The sequence below is a fragment of the Protopterus annectens genome, chromosome 5.part1 (genome assembly GCF_019279795.1).
Source record: "Protopterus annectens isolate FY-2018-M chromosome 5.part1, PAN1.0, whole genome shotgun sequence".
Lineage (NCBI taxonomy): Eukaryota > Metazoa > Chordata > Ceratodontiformes > Protopteridae > Protopterus > Protopterus annectens.
This window is the reverse complement of record NC_056736.1, coordinates 422191351-422205818: the sequence shown is the minus strand read 5'-3', so window position 1 is coordinate 422205818 and position 14468 is coordinate 422191351. Positions and strand designations below refer to the sequence as shown.

General features: G+C 40.7%; 2 protein-coding genes across 2 annotated transcripts in view; both read right to left on the bottom strand.

Moving 5' to 3' along the window:
- The window catches only part of LOC122803461, a 1126946-nt gene that overhangs the window by 314248 nt on the left and 798230 nt on the right, over positions 1–14468 (bottom strand). The window lies entirely within an intron of this gene.
- Positions 1–14468, bottom strand: part of LOC122803462 (interleukin-10 receptor subunit beta-like) — a 1132032-nt gene that overhangs the window by 677678 nt on the left and 439886 nt on the right. The gene's annotated exons all lie outside the window — the stretch shown is intronic.

Here is a 14468-nt window from a genome sequence, read left to right as displayed (position 1 = left end):
CTTTACAATGCCACATTCTCTCTACTTGTGAAAAAGTGAGCTTGTGTTTCACCCCCCCATGACTCGGACTCAATTCAGTTAAAACCCAAGCTGGAAACACAAGTCAAGGGTGTGAAGGACCCTTTCTCTCCTGGTTTTCCCTTGAAAGTAAACAAAGGTGAATGGACAATTCTGAAACAGTTCCAGAAGGAAAATGCATTAGTCTTAAAGGACATCACACATCTGTGCAAGGCCAAGTAGTGCCTCCTACAAATAAGGACCCAAACCCACAAGATCCTAGGGTAGACATGACCACCAAGAAAAGTGTTTTCCAAAGGACAAATGTCATAAAGTACAGTTGTGTACACTTACCATAAGTGTTATTCACTGCTACAGTCATTACATTTGGGTAATCTGCTGGCAGGTTGCCCTCAGTCGGCCTGATTAACAAAATCTTGGGTCCTGCGTTGGTTGCTGTCCCTTCTTCCATGACGTCAGGTCGTCAGGGGTATAAAACATGCAGCCGATGCCATTATATCAGTTTTTCTTGCCCCAGATGTCAGGTGTCCCCCTAATGGGGAGCAAATAAAAACAAAAGTATACCTCCAACCAAAAGCAAATACACCAAAAAGGCTTTTAGGCATAGAAAATGAAAGTAGTAGTATAGCCAGAAAAAACTAGGGGGTTGGAGGGAGGGTAACCAGGACTGCAATAGTGAATACACTCTAACATCTACATTTATGGTAAGTGTACACAACTGTACTATGTTCTTCGTGTTTCACTGTTGCAGTCATTACATTTGGATAGATTCCCAAAGCTATGGTTGGGAGAAAGAGGTTATACAGCATTAGGGGCAGCTATAAGGCCCTGCAAGACAGCAGTGGCAAAACCAGCTCTGGATTTAGAGAAAATTGGTAAATGATAATGCTTGGTGAAAGTATGTACAGAACTCCATGTAGTAGCTTCTAGGATATCCCTGGTAGGAACACCTCTGAGAAAGGCTGCAGAAGTAGATGCAGCCCTGGTGGAGTGAGATCTGATCCCCTGGGGGATAGGTTTTCCACGGTGCTTATAGCAGAAATGAATGCAATGGCTTATCCATTTAGAAATGGTTTGTTTTGAAATAGCCTTCCTCTCTGCCCCTGCAGCAAATGCTACCAGCAATTGTTCAGATTTTCTTCAAGATTTAGTCCTGTCCAAGTAGAATCTAAGTTGTCTGTACACATGCAAGAAATGCAGAATCCGTTCCCCTTTGTTCTGTGGATTGGGAAAGAAGGTTGGCAAATAAATGGACTGATTAAGAGCCACACTGGAAACCACCTTGGGCATGAAGGATGGATTGGTCCTGAGAGATACCCTGTCTGCATGAAAGATGATGAAAGGCTCCACTGCCATAAGGGCCTGTAATTCAGATATCCTTCTAGCTGAAGTGATTGCTAAAAGGAAGGCTGTTTTCCAATAAAGAAATTTTAAGTCTGCAGTAGCAGCTGGCTCGAAAGGAGGTACAGCGAGTTTCTCCAAAGCAAAGTTAAGGTCCCACTCAGGGGTAGGAGCTCTCCTGGGTGGTCTCAAGTTTTTTGCCCCTCTGAGATGCTGCTTGAGCAGAGGATGAGAGAAGAGGGGTGGTTCTGTGTTACAGTGAGCTGAAATAGCCGAGGCGTGGATTTTAATGGAGGAAAAAGACAGGCATTTGTGAAGCATCTCAGTTAAGTATTGCAAAATTTGAGGTAAATTGGGCGCTGCTGTGCTCATCCCTAAAGACTGGTTCCAGGCACAGAATCTTTTCCATTTGTCAGCATAAGATTTTCTAGTACTAGGTCTCCTCGCCTCCAAGATGACATCCATCACAGGTTTGCTGAGGAATGATAAGGGTGAACTGAAGTGATTAGTCAGGCTGCAAGGTTCAATGTTGGAAGCGGAGGGTGCAGAATTTGGTTCTCTTGCTGAGACAGCAGGGAAGGCGCCCAAGGCAGGTGCCATGGAGATATTTGTGACATACTGTGCAAGAGGGGGTACACCAGTGTTGGCACGGCCAGTCTGGAGCAATCAAAATCATCCTTGGTTTGTCCTGTTTGACTTTTAGTAGAACTTTGGAGAGCAGAGGCAGAGGGGGAAAGGCGTAGACTGATAGTTTTTTCCAGCGGAAAGACAGAGCATCCACTTTCCAGGCATGTTTGTGGGGAGTCCTTGTGCAAAACTTGTCCAACTGGTAGTTCTGGGGGGAGGCAAATATATCTAGGTATGGGCTCCCCCATTCGCTTGTCAACATGTTGATAATCCGTGGTTCCAGTTTCCACTCGTGTGGGTCCATGAGGTTTCTGCTTAGTCCATCTGCCAGTGTATTCAATTTTCCTGGCAGGAATTGAGTTTGTAGGTGCACTTGGTAGCTCAAGGCTGTGTTCCACAATGCCATGGCTAGTCTACAGAGGGGGTAGGAATGTGTACCCCCCCTGCTTGTTTATGTACCACATAACAATGGTGTTGTCTGTTTTTACCATTAGTTGTCCTGGAAGAATGTAGTCCTTGAAGGCTATCAGAGCATTCTGTACAGCTAACATTTCTTTTTGAGTGATATGTAGGTGCATTTTATTTGGGTTCCATTTGCCCTGAATGCACTTCCCTGCCAGGTGAGCCCCCCATGCATAGTCTGATGCATCTGTAGTTAGGGTTTGGGCGGCAGGGGGTAGTGTGAATGGTAGTCCCTTGTTTTGGTGGCAGGCCTCTGCCCACCATAGGAACTCCAGGCGTAAGCAAGGTATGATGGGAATCATTGTTTCCAGGCTGTGACAATGTTGACTCCATAGACTTTTTAGATACCATTGTAGTTTCCTCATATGCAGTCTTGCATATGGAATTAGAAGAATGCAGGAGGCCATGAACCCCAAGGATTGCAGTATTTCTCTTGCAGATAGCAGGGTTTTTGTGGCCACTTGTTTGAAGTGGGTTACCAAATGAATTTACTTCTCTGGCATGAGGAAAGCCATCTGGGCAGTTGTATTCAAGCTTGCACCCAGGAATGTAATCTGTTGACAGGGTACCAGTTGTGATTTCTTTTCGTTTATGGTGTACCCCAGACAAGTTAGAACCCTTTTTACAAACACCAGATGATTTAAAAGTATGCCCTGGTTTTCTGCCTGAATTAGACAATCATCCAGGTATGGATATATTTGAATATTTCTTTGCCTGCAAAATGCAATTACTGGAGCCAGGCACTTTGTGAATACCCTGGGTGCAGTAGACAAGCCAAAGGGCAGTGCAGAGAACTGATAATGCAAGTAGCCTGGTTTGAAGCTTAGGCATCTTCTGCAAGATTCCCTGATTGGGATGTGCAGGTATGCTTCTTTTAAACCTAGTGTTGCCAACCAGGCATCTTTGCCTAGCATAGAAAATAACCGGTGAAGAGTTAGCATCTTGAATTTTGGAATCTCCAGAAAGGTGTTTAGTGTAGATAGGTCCTGGACTGGACGCCATGATTTGTTTTTTCTGGGTACCAGAAAAAGCCTGGAATAGAAACCTTGTCCCTTTTCCTCTTTTGGCACCAGCTGAATAGCCCCCATGTTTAAGAGGGAGAGTACTTGTTTTTGAGCCTCTGTCCACTGATTTGGAGGCTGGCCACCCGTTTGGTGTTGGCAACGTGTGGAAATGAAATCTGTATCCCTGGGACACACTATTATGAGTTCCCAGTTCTTTGCATGAAGAGCAATCTTTCCTCCCAAAGGGACGGTTAAAAGAGAAGTGCTTGGAAATTTTAAAGGGAAGTCATTGAGACTGTTTACCATACGGGGCTGTCTTGTTATTTCCTGATTTGGAAGTGGACGCCCCCCACTGCTTAGTTCCGAGAGTCCCCTGGGACTGAAACCTGGGTTTTTTTGCTGTCTCTGGGTTTGGCTTGAGAAGATTTGGAAGTGGCTGGAAAGGACCAATTCTTAGTAGGCCAGTGCCTACTAAAACTTGGAGGTTGCACTTGTAAAAAATCCTTAACAGTTTGCATAGATTTAGCTTTATCTTCCATCTTTTTAAGAACTTCTTCAGCCTTATTGCCAAATAGGCGGTCCTGATTTAAAGGAGCATCCAACGATTTAGCTTTAACATGATCAGGCAAAGATTGCTCCTTAAGCCAGGCATGCCTTCTAAGCACAGACCCAGTAACAGCAGCCCTGCAAGAGGCCTCTAAAGAATTAAAATCACATTGCAAAGTATGTTTTCCAACTTGTTCAGCAGAATGCATTAAATCCTGTAAATCTTTATTTTCCACACAGTCAGGAATCAACATCATTTTCTGTTTAAGCAGTCCAATAATATGCTGTTGATATTTTAACATATGAAATTGACAATTTAAAGCTCTGATTGCCAAGGTTGCAGAAGTATAAACCTTTTTACCCCATCTATCCAGCGCCCAAGAGTCTCTATCAGAAGGGGGAAGATTTTTTTTAGCAGTAGAAGCAATGCCCTTGGGCCCCTAAGAAATGGTTTCTGGATCTGCAACACGATTTTTGAAAAGTAACTTGTGGGACTCGGGAACCCTGTAGTATCTGTCAGGTTTACTAGGAGCCGGAGGCAGGGAATCAGGGGCCAAACTGGATTCTGAAAACACATCATCAACAATGTCTAGTACAGGAGGTATAGCCAAAGGCCTCTGCTGAGGAAGAAGGAAATCCCTAAGCCTCTTTTTTGAATCAGAAAACTCCTGACTTTCCAAGTGGAAATACTCCCTTAAAGTATGTAAAGTTTCCCCAAAAGAAAAATCCTCAGGAGGGGAAGCAGAGGGAATGGAATCCTTTGCATCAGAATCCTCATAAGTAGGTATGGACAAATCCAGGTCATTAGAAGAGTCAGAAGAAACAGAATCCTGATCAGAAGATTCATAATCAAGCTCAGCCCTAGGCCTCTTAGAGGTGGCGGGGGGGGGGGGGGGTGACTACCCCTAATTAGAAAAATTAGATCTTCAGCCATTTTAATCATTTGTTTTTTAGGCATAGGGGCCTGAACACGTGGCCTGGCCATCGGTTTTTTAGACATGGATTGAGATTTAGGCCTTAGTAATGAATGCGGTGTCGATTTAAAATGCAAGACTGTAGGCCTGAATACACCCTCAGAAGCCGGTGCCTGCACAGCAGCTCCGGACCCATCCAAGGTAGAGACATTCGCGGGTTCCATAGGTAAAGTATCTTGCGGCATACCGGACTCCGAATGGGTCTCAGAGGCCTGCGAATCAGAAGTAGTAGGTATCAGGGGCAACGAAAGTGCCTCACTGAGTACAGGCAAACTGGCGACTGGCTTAGGAGAAGCGTCGTCGGCAGTTTTGGACTTCAGCAGCTGGTCTCTGTCTTTTTCTTTGCACTTTTTCAGAATCCCGGTAGTTGGATGGCTAACCGACAAATTTCTGGACAAGTAAACCGAGAACCGAAATGTTTATAGGCAAAAATATACAGACAACGGATAGTGCGCTGATTAAATAAAGCACAAAACCGACAGCAAGGTATGTCGTGGTCAGGGCCTAGGCAAGGAATACAGTACGAGTGAAAATCTTTAGGAGGTATTTGCTTTCCACAACTAATGCAATTATTAACTTTTACTGACATCGGTAAGGAGCAAGAAAAAGTTTCCCCAAAGGGGTACTTAGCTTTAAGTTGAAGACTTCGGTTCTGAAACTCGAAAACGAAAATTTCAGGAGTCGGCCGACCAGCACTTGCGAACAGCTTCTGCTTCGGGCACTGCACGGCAAGAAAGACTGATGTAATGGTGTCGGCTGCATGTTTTATACCCCTGATGACCTGATGTCATGGAAGAAGGGACAGCAACTAACGCAGGATCCAAGACTTTGTTAATCAGGCCGACTGAGGGCAACCTGCCAGCAGATTACCCAAATGTAATGACTGCAACAGTGAAACATGAAGAACATCTGTATAACAATTATCCAGTAATGTGTGTAAATTGTCCTCCACATAAATAGATAGTGGTTCGGTACACTATCCTGCACCCGAAACTATCGGTCTCATAGGTGGTACACTACTGTGCTTGTGTATTTTAGGTATGCCATAGATTCTAGGGATCAATGGATTATTGGTGTTAAAAAACTTGAAACAAATTTTCATCAATTAATTCTGTCATGAGCAAATCAAATATCAATAAGGACCCTCTCTATAATGCCATTAACAAGTATTTTTGAAACACATCGATAAGTGTCAGTATCACTTAGCAAAACCTTCATTTGCTTAAGATATAGATCTTTGTACAGTACAACGATACCTCCACCTTTATCAGCCTGACTGCATGTTTTTAAGTTCGTCTAATGCTGCGCTATCACATTGCAGCATACTGCAAAAATTAGTCCTTGTCCCTTCAGAGAAAAGTTGCCTGAACTCAGTCTCACACACATTGATAAAAGTTTGTATGGCAGGATGTGTATTCAGAATAAAAGTGCTTGGTCTTTTATGGCAAAATTTATCACGACTGCCAATACCATTGCTGTTTGTAAAAAAATGCTCTTTAATGACAAGTTCCTGCCTAACAGTCTCAAGTCTTTGAGCATCTCAGCGTGCTCTGCATGTCTGGCAGAAATAAAAGAAAGACCCTTATTTAAAAGTCCAATTTGCTCCTCAGTTAATACAAGGGATGAAATATTAAAAATCAAACCTGTACTTGAAGTTGCCTTCTTTTCAAATCGTATGAATTTCGTTCCAAACTCAGCTGTCTCTGTGCTTTGCTTTGTCTAGTTAGGCTCCTTCACCTGTTTTTTATCGGTAGCGGATCTTTCAATAGAAAGCTTGCTGTTGCATTGCTTTCTAAAAAAGCGCTACTCATCTCCGTGTTTAAATCAACTTGTCGTACATCTGGCAGCTCATTCATCCTAGGGCTGCTAGTACTGGCTTTAGGCTGGTTCGTAGTAGTAGATAATGTATCCACATTATCAGTGTGTTTCTGAATGGAAGTTCTCTTTATTAGCGGAATTCAGAGACACCAATGATGTATGTTGTGTTCCAAGACCTACTTCATTCGGCGCCTTGCTCAAGTTACAGGAAATAGTGTTCGATTAAGTGTTCATGTGATTGACATTCTCATTAGCCAATGGTCTAATCCGTTCCCTTAGCCATGAGAATACATTATTTTGAAAATCCACTATATCCCTCTGTGTAGTTTTTTAACTTTCGTAGTTTGCAGTCTTTTCTCATACAACACAATACTTTCTTGTGGCTGATCCATTTTATCATGTATGGTGTCAACTGCGAAAGAATTAGAAATTTTATTCTCGGCAGTAATGATCTCCTCTTTAAGTTCACTTTCCATAGGCATAAAGAAATCAATTAAGAGTTGTATATACTGCGAACTAAACTGTAAATTTAACTGCTGCCACCTTCTAAGTAAAATTGGATACATTTCTCCATAACTAGGCATATTCAAAATTCTCAGCCCCCTTGGGATTACCTTATGTTTAAGTGATCCTTGTAAATGTAGACATCGCCACTGCAGTCTTTTGTATTTGTACATTTTGTTTTCAAGTTCACGACAGCATTTCATAAATTGGGGTTGTTCATCACTGACATAAGAGTTACTATTCATATTATGAATAGAATGGATAGAATTAATGTCCAATAACAGATTATCCTGCACATTTAAAATACGTAGGAAACGTTCGTTGACAATATTGGAGGTTCCTTCCTGGGATGATATCTCCATCAAAACTGTAGTTTGGCTGTGTCCCTTTCACCAAATACAAGAGAATCAATGAAGGAAGAAACAAACGGCTAGGGATGTAGAACAAACATAACCAAATAGAAAACAAACTGCACCAAAACTTACACAACCAAAGACTTTTAATAAGTAAAAACAAATAAGCGCTTTCATGACTGTCACTTCATCAGACAAACTGAAATCTGCTTTAACAACTTTTATATCTACTACAACAGTCAGCTGATGCCTCAAGTTAGCATCAATTAAAATAAATTAACTCATTTCACATCCTACCTCATGAACCATTGCTAAAAACTATAAATACAAATAAAACTTTTATGTATATAAATAAACGCACGACAAATACACAATTTATATAGCAAAGCTTAACTTATTTAATCCTGGTGCAGAATTTGCTGAGCTGATGGTTGGTGTGTTAGGCAAGGAGGTCGACCTTCAGGCTTCCCCATTTCTGAGTTATTTGGGTGAAGATATTTCTGTTGAGTTGCCACTCGTATGGATCCAGAAGACTTCTGCTTAACTGGTCTGCCAGGGAGTTGAGAGCGCCTGGTAGATATTGTGCTAACAGGTGTAGTTGCATGGAAGAGGCTGTGAGCCAAAGGGTTATGAACAGCCTGCATAGAGGGTAGGAGTGCGTCCCTCCCTGCTTGCTGATGTACCACATCACAATGGTGTTGTCTGTTTTGAGCAAGAGAACCCCTGGAGAGAGAAGGGGTTTGAAAGCTACCAAGGCATTCTGCACAGCCATCATCTCTTTTTGACTGATGTGCAGAGGGATTTGCTGTGGGCTCCATTGGCCCTGTATGCACCTGCCGTCCAGGTCAGCACCCCAAGAGTAGACTGATGGGTCTGTGGTGAGGGGCTGGGTGGCAGGAGGGTGGGGAGAAGGGCAGTCCCTTTTTCTGGGAGCATGCTGTTGCCCACCAAAGAAAATCCTTTCTGAAGCAAGGAAATATAGGTAGAAGAGTTTCCAGGTCTTGAGACTGCTGACACCAAAGGCTCTTTAGGTACCATTGCAGTTTCCTCATATGCAGTCTGGCATATGGAACGAGTAGTATGCAAGATGCCATGAACCCCAGAGTTTGCAGTATCTTCCTTGCAGACAGCTGGGTCCTGGTGGCTAGTTGAGAGAAGTAGGACGTCAGGAAAATTTGTTTCTCTGGTGTAAGGTAAGCCATCTGGGATGCTGTGTCCAGACTTGCACCCAGGAACATTATCCTTTTGGTGGGCACCTGTTTGGAATTCTTTTCATTGATAGTGCACCCCAGGGAGGTTAGAAGGGTCTTTACAAAGGCCAGGTGCTTCAGCAGATTTTCCTGGCTGTCTGCCTGAATAAGGCAGTCGTCTAAGTATGGGCAAATCTAACTATTTCTTTGTCTGCAAAAGGCCAGACATTTTGTGAAAACTCTGGGAGCAGTACATAAGCCAAAGGGAAGCACAGAGTACCATACCTCTCAACCTCTTAGAGTGAGAGATCTGTAAAAAAATATAAATAAAAGTGGGACAAAGGCCCAAAAATAGGTACAATTTTGAAATATTGTTCTTACAAACTTAGAAAGTTGATAGAATAACAGGTTTTGCATTAGCATTAATTTTCTGAAGGGTATGAAGTCTGAAACTCAATATCATTATTTTCTAACCTCAGTCTTTAATTATTTGACACTAATTTGCCAGGAAACCACAATTTTAAGAAAAACAGACCAAAAACATGATGCAAAAATCTGGACATTCTGCAAAAATCTGTACAGTTGACAGGTATGCAGAGTACTGAAAGTGTTGAGTTCCTGCCCTGAAACAGCGATATTTCCTGCAAGATTCCCTGATAGGAATGTGGAGGTAGGTCACTTTTAGATCTAGGGTGGCCATCCAAGCGTCTTTGGACAGCACAGGTAGCAGCTGCTGGAGGGTGAGCATTTTGAATTTTGGAATCACCCTGAAGGTGTTTAGAATGGATAAATTGAGGATGGGGGCACCACATGCCTTCTTTACTGGACACCACACACACACACACACACACACACACACACACACACACACACACACACACACACGCACATATATATGTATATATATATATATATATATATATATATATATATATATATATATATATATATATATATATATACATATATATATATATATATATATTTATACACACACATTGCATATATATATATATATGTATGTATGTGTGTGTGTGTGTGTATATAGTATACACACACACACACATAGATATATATATATATATATATATATATATATATATATATATATATATATATAGACAGACACGTGTGTGTGTGTGTGTGTCTACATATATATTTATACAGACACAAAAACACCAAACAGGCTGTCGGTTTGTTTGTGTCTTTCAACTTTTCCCGGTTAGGGGTCGCCACAGTGGAACTCCGGTCCGCTAATGATTGGTAGTGGACTTTTACATACCGGGTTACCAGTCCTGACGCACAACCTTCAACGAAGGCACGCCCCATTCACGTATGCCTCCACACAGAAGACGCTCTAGCTGAGAATCGAACGGGATGATGTCTTGCTATGAGGCGACAACGCTACCGCAGCACCACCACCGCAGTACCAAACAAACACTCACCGCACTTAACTAAGGACCAGACACATAGACCCACATATGAGAAGGTGCTCACATGCAACTTACCCAAACCTCAAATGCCTTTCAAACAGTCCTCGGAAACAATGCATGCACAAAAACAAGACAACTCCCACCACAACACATAAAACTACATTTCATTGTGCCTCAGCTGTCAAGCCCATGAGGAATACCACCACATAACCCAATATTTTAGTCATAGAAGACTCCGTTGTGAGACACACCGATTTCTCTCTCACCAGGCTGGATAAGGAGAAGATTACACTTAAATCCCTGTCAAGGACCAAGTTTCATCACATCATGGAAGCACTTGGGTTACTAAACATCAACTGTTGCCAGTAAAGACGTACCTCCCCGGATTATATTGACAGAGACATGATTGAGCTCTCAGAATATGTGACACAAGCAGGTATGAGCCTAACATTGAGCAGCATCCTACTGTCTCGATGGATGATGCCACAATACCAACAGAAAATCATTGACTTTAATAACTGGCTTAGCTACTGTAACATTCCAAAGGGGTCCAATATTTGTCAGCCTGAGAGTACATGACTGACAGGCATGACCATGACTGCTTTTTTTTTTTTTAATTTCTCCAAATCTTTTGGGTTTCTAATACCATGACGAGAATGGACCCCATTCTTGGTCAAAGTATAAGTTCATGAAATTAGTATTGTTTCAATCTTTGTTGTCAGCCAGAAGTGCTCTTCACAGCAACCGCATTGTGCCCAGTAATGACTCTTTCTGCAATTTGTGCAGAGCTACATGTATCAGTAACGTATTTAAATATGATTGTAGATCCTTTTTTATAAGACCCATTGCTCCTGCTACTATTGGAACTATCTGGGTACCTTTCATTGCTCTTGTTTCTGCCTGCAAATCCTGATATTTTTATTACTTTTGAGTCTCTCTGTACACAAGACACTGTAGTCACTGGGTGCAGCGAATTCAATGATCAATGTTACTTTTGTCTTCTTTTCATGGACCACTTTATCTGGTTTTCTTGCATCTACCGTTTGAACGGTTGGTAATGGGTGATCTCATGTGATGCAGACGTCATCATTTTCTACGATGCTTTGTGGCTCATGTTTCCAGTGTTTTTCAGCTACATCAGCATTACAATGTTTGCACAATCCCCAGTGCAACAGTCTTGCCATATTATTATGCCTTTCAGTATGCAGTCGTCCTGCCATTTTTATGACACAGCCAGCAACAAGGTGTGCAACTGTTTCCAATTCTGTTTTAGAAAACCTACATTTGTCTGTTTCACCCACATGCTCAATAGACTTTGTAAATCAAAGTGTACATAGTCCGCTATCTTGGGGTGCCAATATTAACATTTCATCTTCTGGTTTGAATTCACCTCTCGTTAACCATTCCTGTTTTCGATCCCGATCAACATGAGGTTGTTTCAGGAGTTTTCTTTACTTACAACTTATAATCTTTTCCACATTTCTTGCCTTCTCTTCTGATTCTTCACCTTATATTCTTTCTTTTGTTTTTTTTTGTGACATATTCAGTTGCTGCCTGATTTTTATCTACTTCTGGTTTAATTTCCATTCCTGCTTGATGCTGATATGCTTCTGCTAGACTAAAGGCGGGAAGTCATCTTAGATTTATTCTCCTCGTCTTTCAAACCTTTCACTATGTCTTTTAAACTGTCTGTAGAAGTTTCTTATGGTAGAAACAAAAGCACTCATTTTATATGTTTTGACTAAAAGTGCGTGTCCATGGATACGGACTTAGAAAATTGGATTTTACATTTTTATACAACACTGGAGTATTCACATTTCCTGCCTTCCGGTCTAGTTTAGGTCAGCAGATATGTATGCAGACCCACGATTGCAGATCTATACTTGTGATCAGTTTCAAGGAGGCCCATCCCTCCTTCAGAAATGGGAACATATAATCTTAGTATGCACTGATTTTTTTATAAATCATTTGATAAGCATGAAGCATCCTTCTTGTTTTCCTGTCTAATCTACCCAACACCTTTTAGGGCCATTCACTCCAAAACTATAAGTTAGGACAGGAAAAGCAAACTGGTTTATAGCTTGAACTTTGTTCCTAAATGACAGTGCTGTTTTCAGGATTAAGTCTTCTAAAACATCCCTTACTGTTATTCTCAATATTTTGTGTTTTAGTGTTGATCCTTCCTCAAATCTCAACTATTTATACACTCCCTCATGCTAAAGTTCTTTTATATCACATTCTGTTCCAAACAGATGTTTTCTTGGTGTTGCAGCTTTCTGGCTTTAAGAGTTGCTTTTGCACATTTACCAAGACCAAATGACATTCTTATCATCATCTGAAAAGGTTTTGACCACTTGCAGTTGTGCTTTCAGTTCCTCATCTGATGAGCTGTACTCTTAAATCATTGACAAAGACAAGATGAGAAGTCTTTACACTTTGTTGCTTTCTGGGAGCCAAATTATAGCCATGACCTAATCTGTTAAGCAGACAGCTTAATGGGTTAAGGGCAAGGCAAAAGACCAGCGTTGATAGAGTCACCCTGGAATATCCCCCTATGAATTTTTATCCCTGGAGTAATAATTTGTCCTTTAACATGGCTTAATGGCAAAGTGGTTTGCCACTGTTTCATGGTCATTGTGATGGAGAAAAGACCAGTGTTGACAGAGTCACCCTGGAATATCCCCCTTTGAATTTTTATCCCTGGAGTAATAATTTGTCCTTTATCATGGCTTAATGGCAAAGTGGTTTGCCACTCTTTCATGGTCATTGTGATGTAGTTTATCAGTATAGGATGTACCTTATACATTTTAAAACACTCTTTTACCCATGAATGTGGGATCGTGTCAAATGCTTTTTTGTAGTCTAGCCATGCCATACTTGGATTCTTCCCCTTTTTACAGTTCTCCACTATAACAATTTAACAACAAAAAAATCCTTTGTTCCATAGGACTTTCTTTTATTACCCTTTGGTTCTACTGCCATGATTGAGTTTTCTTCTAAAGGACTACAAACTCTGTCAGCATCAATTCCAGTGTATAGTTCACACGTCAAAGGAAGGCAAGTTACTGATTTATAGTTTTTAGGCTAGGTTGCAGGTTCACTCTTAAGTAGGAGCATTGTTTTTCCTGTTGTTAGCCAGTCTGGTATCTGTTCAGGGTGCGCATATAAACAGTTCTTACTCATGGCCAAATCTTTTGTGCAAATATATGTTAATACTTTTAGCCAGATGTTAGATACTGCATCTAGGCCTGGAGTTTTCCAATTAGAGGCTTTTCTTAACTTTGTTTCAATCTCTCTGGCCATTACTTCATCCAGTTTCTTATCCATAACATTTGAACTTCTTATTCTTTCTTACACTTATTCTATCCATTTAGCATCTTTGTTATGTCTCGCAGGATCTTCATAAATACTTCTCCAAAATGTATCTATTTCTTCTTTATTTTTTGTGGTCTTTCAATTAGTTTTACCTAGTTTCCACAATTCTCTACAAATCGTTTTTGGGTCATCAATAAATTGCTTAGTTTGTACTTTTCCTTTATATCTCTGTATCTTCTAAGTTTTTCTGCCTGTGTTGATATTTTTAGTTTATTATTTGCGATAGTGCATAATAAATCCTACCTAATCAGTTAAAATACTGCACATTGTTTTTATCCCTTCTATCTTTCTGAGTATTTTTGTTTATATGTTCCCTCTTCTATACTTTTCTAACAGTGACACTTCGTCTTACCTGCTTTATAATTTTCTCTACTCAGTACTTCCATGATGTCATTTGATTTCTCCCCATCCTTTCCCTTACTACCCTGAGTTCGTACAACTACCCGCAAAAAACACAGCCAAAAAACACAATGCTAACTGCCTGCCTCACAGAGTCAGCTAATCAGAGCACACCGATGAAATAAAACCATTTATTTCACAACATCAGAACAATTTCAAAATTCATACACACACTAAATAAAAAAAGAAGCAAAAAGCATACAGGGCTTGTTAATTAGCCTATTAACAAACAATTAAAAACATGAACAATAACTAACTACCTAAAGCTAAGTTCTAAAATCTAAAATAAATGTATAACCATACCAATATAATAAAAAAATTGTAAAATAACTATAAAAATACATATCAATATTTCATGGCATTTGTAAAATCTTACCCACCAAATTCTCCAAAACAAATAATTTTAGAATTAATTTACCTAGGG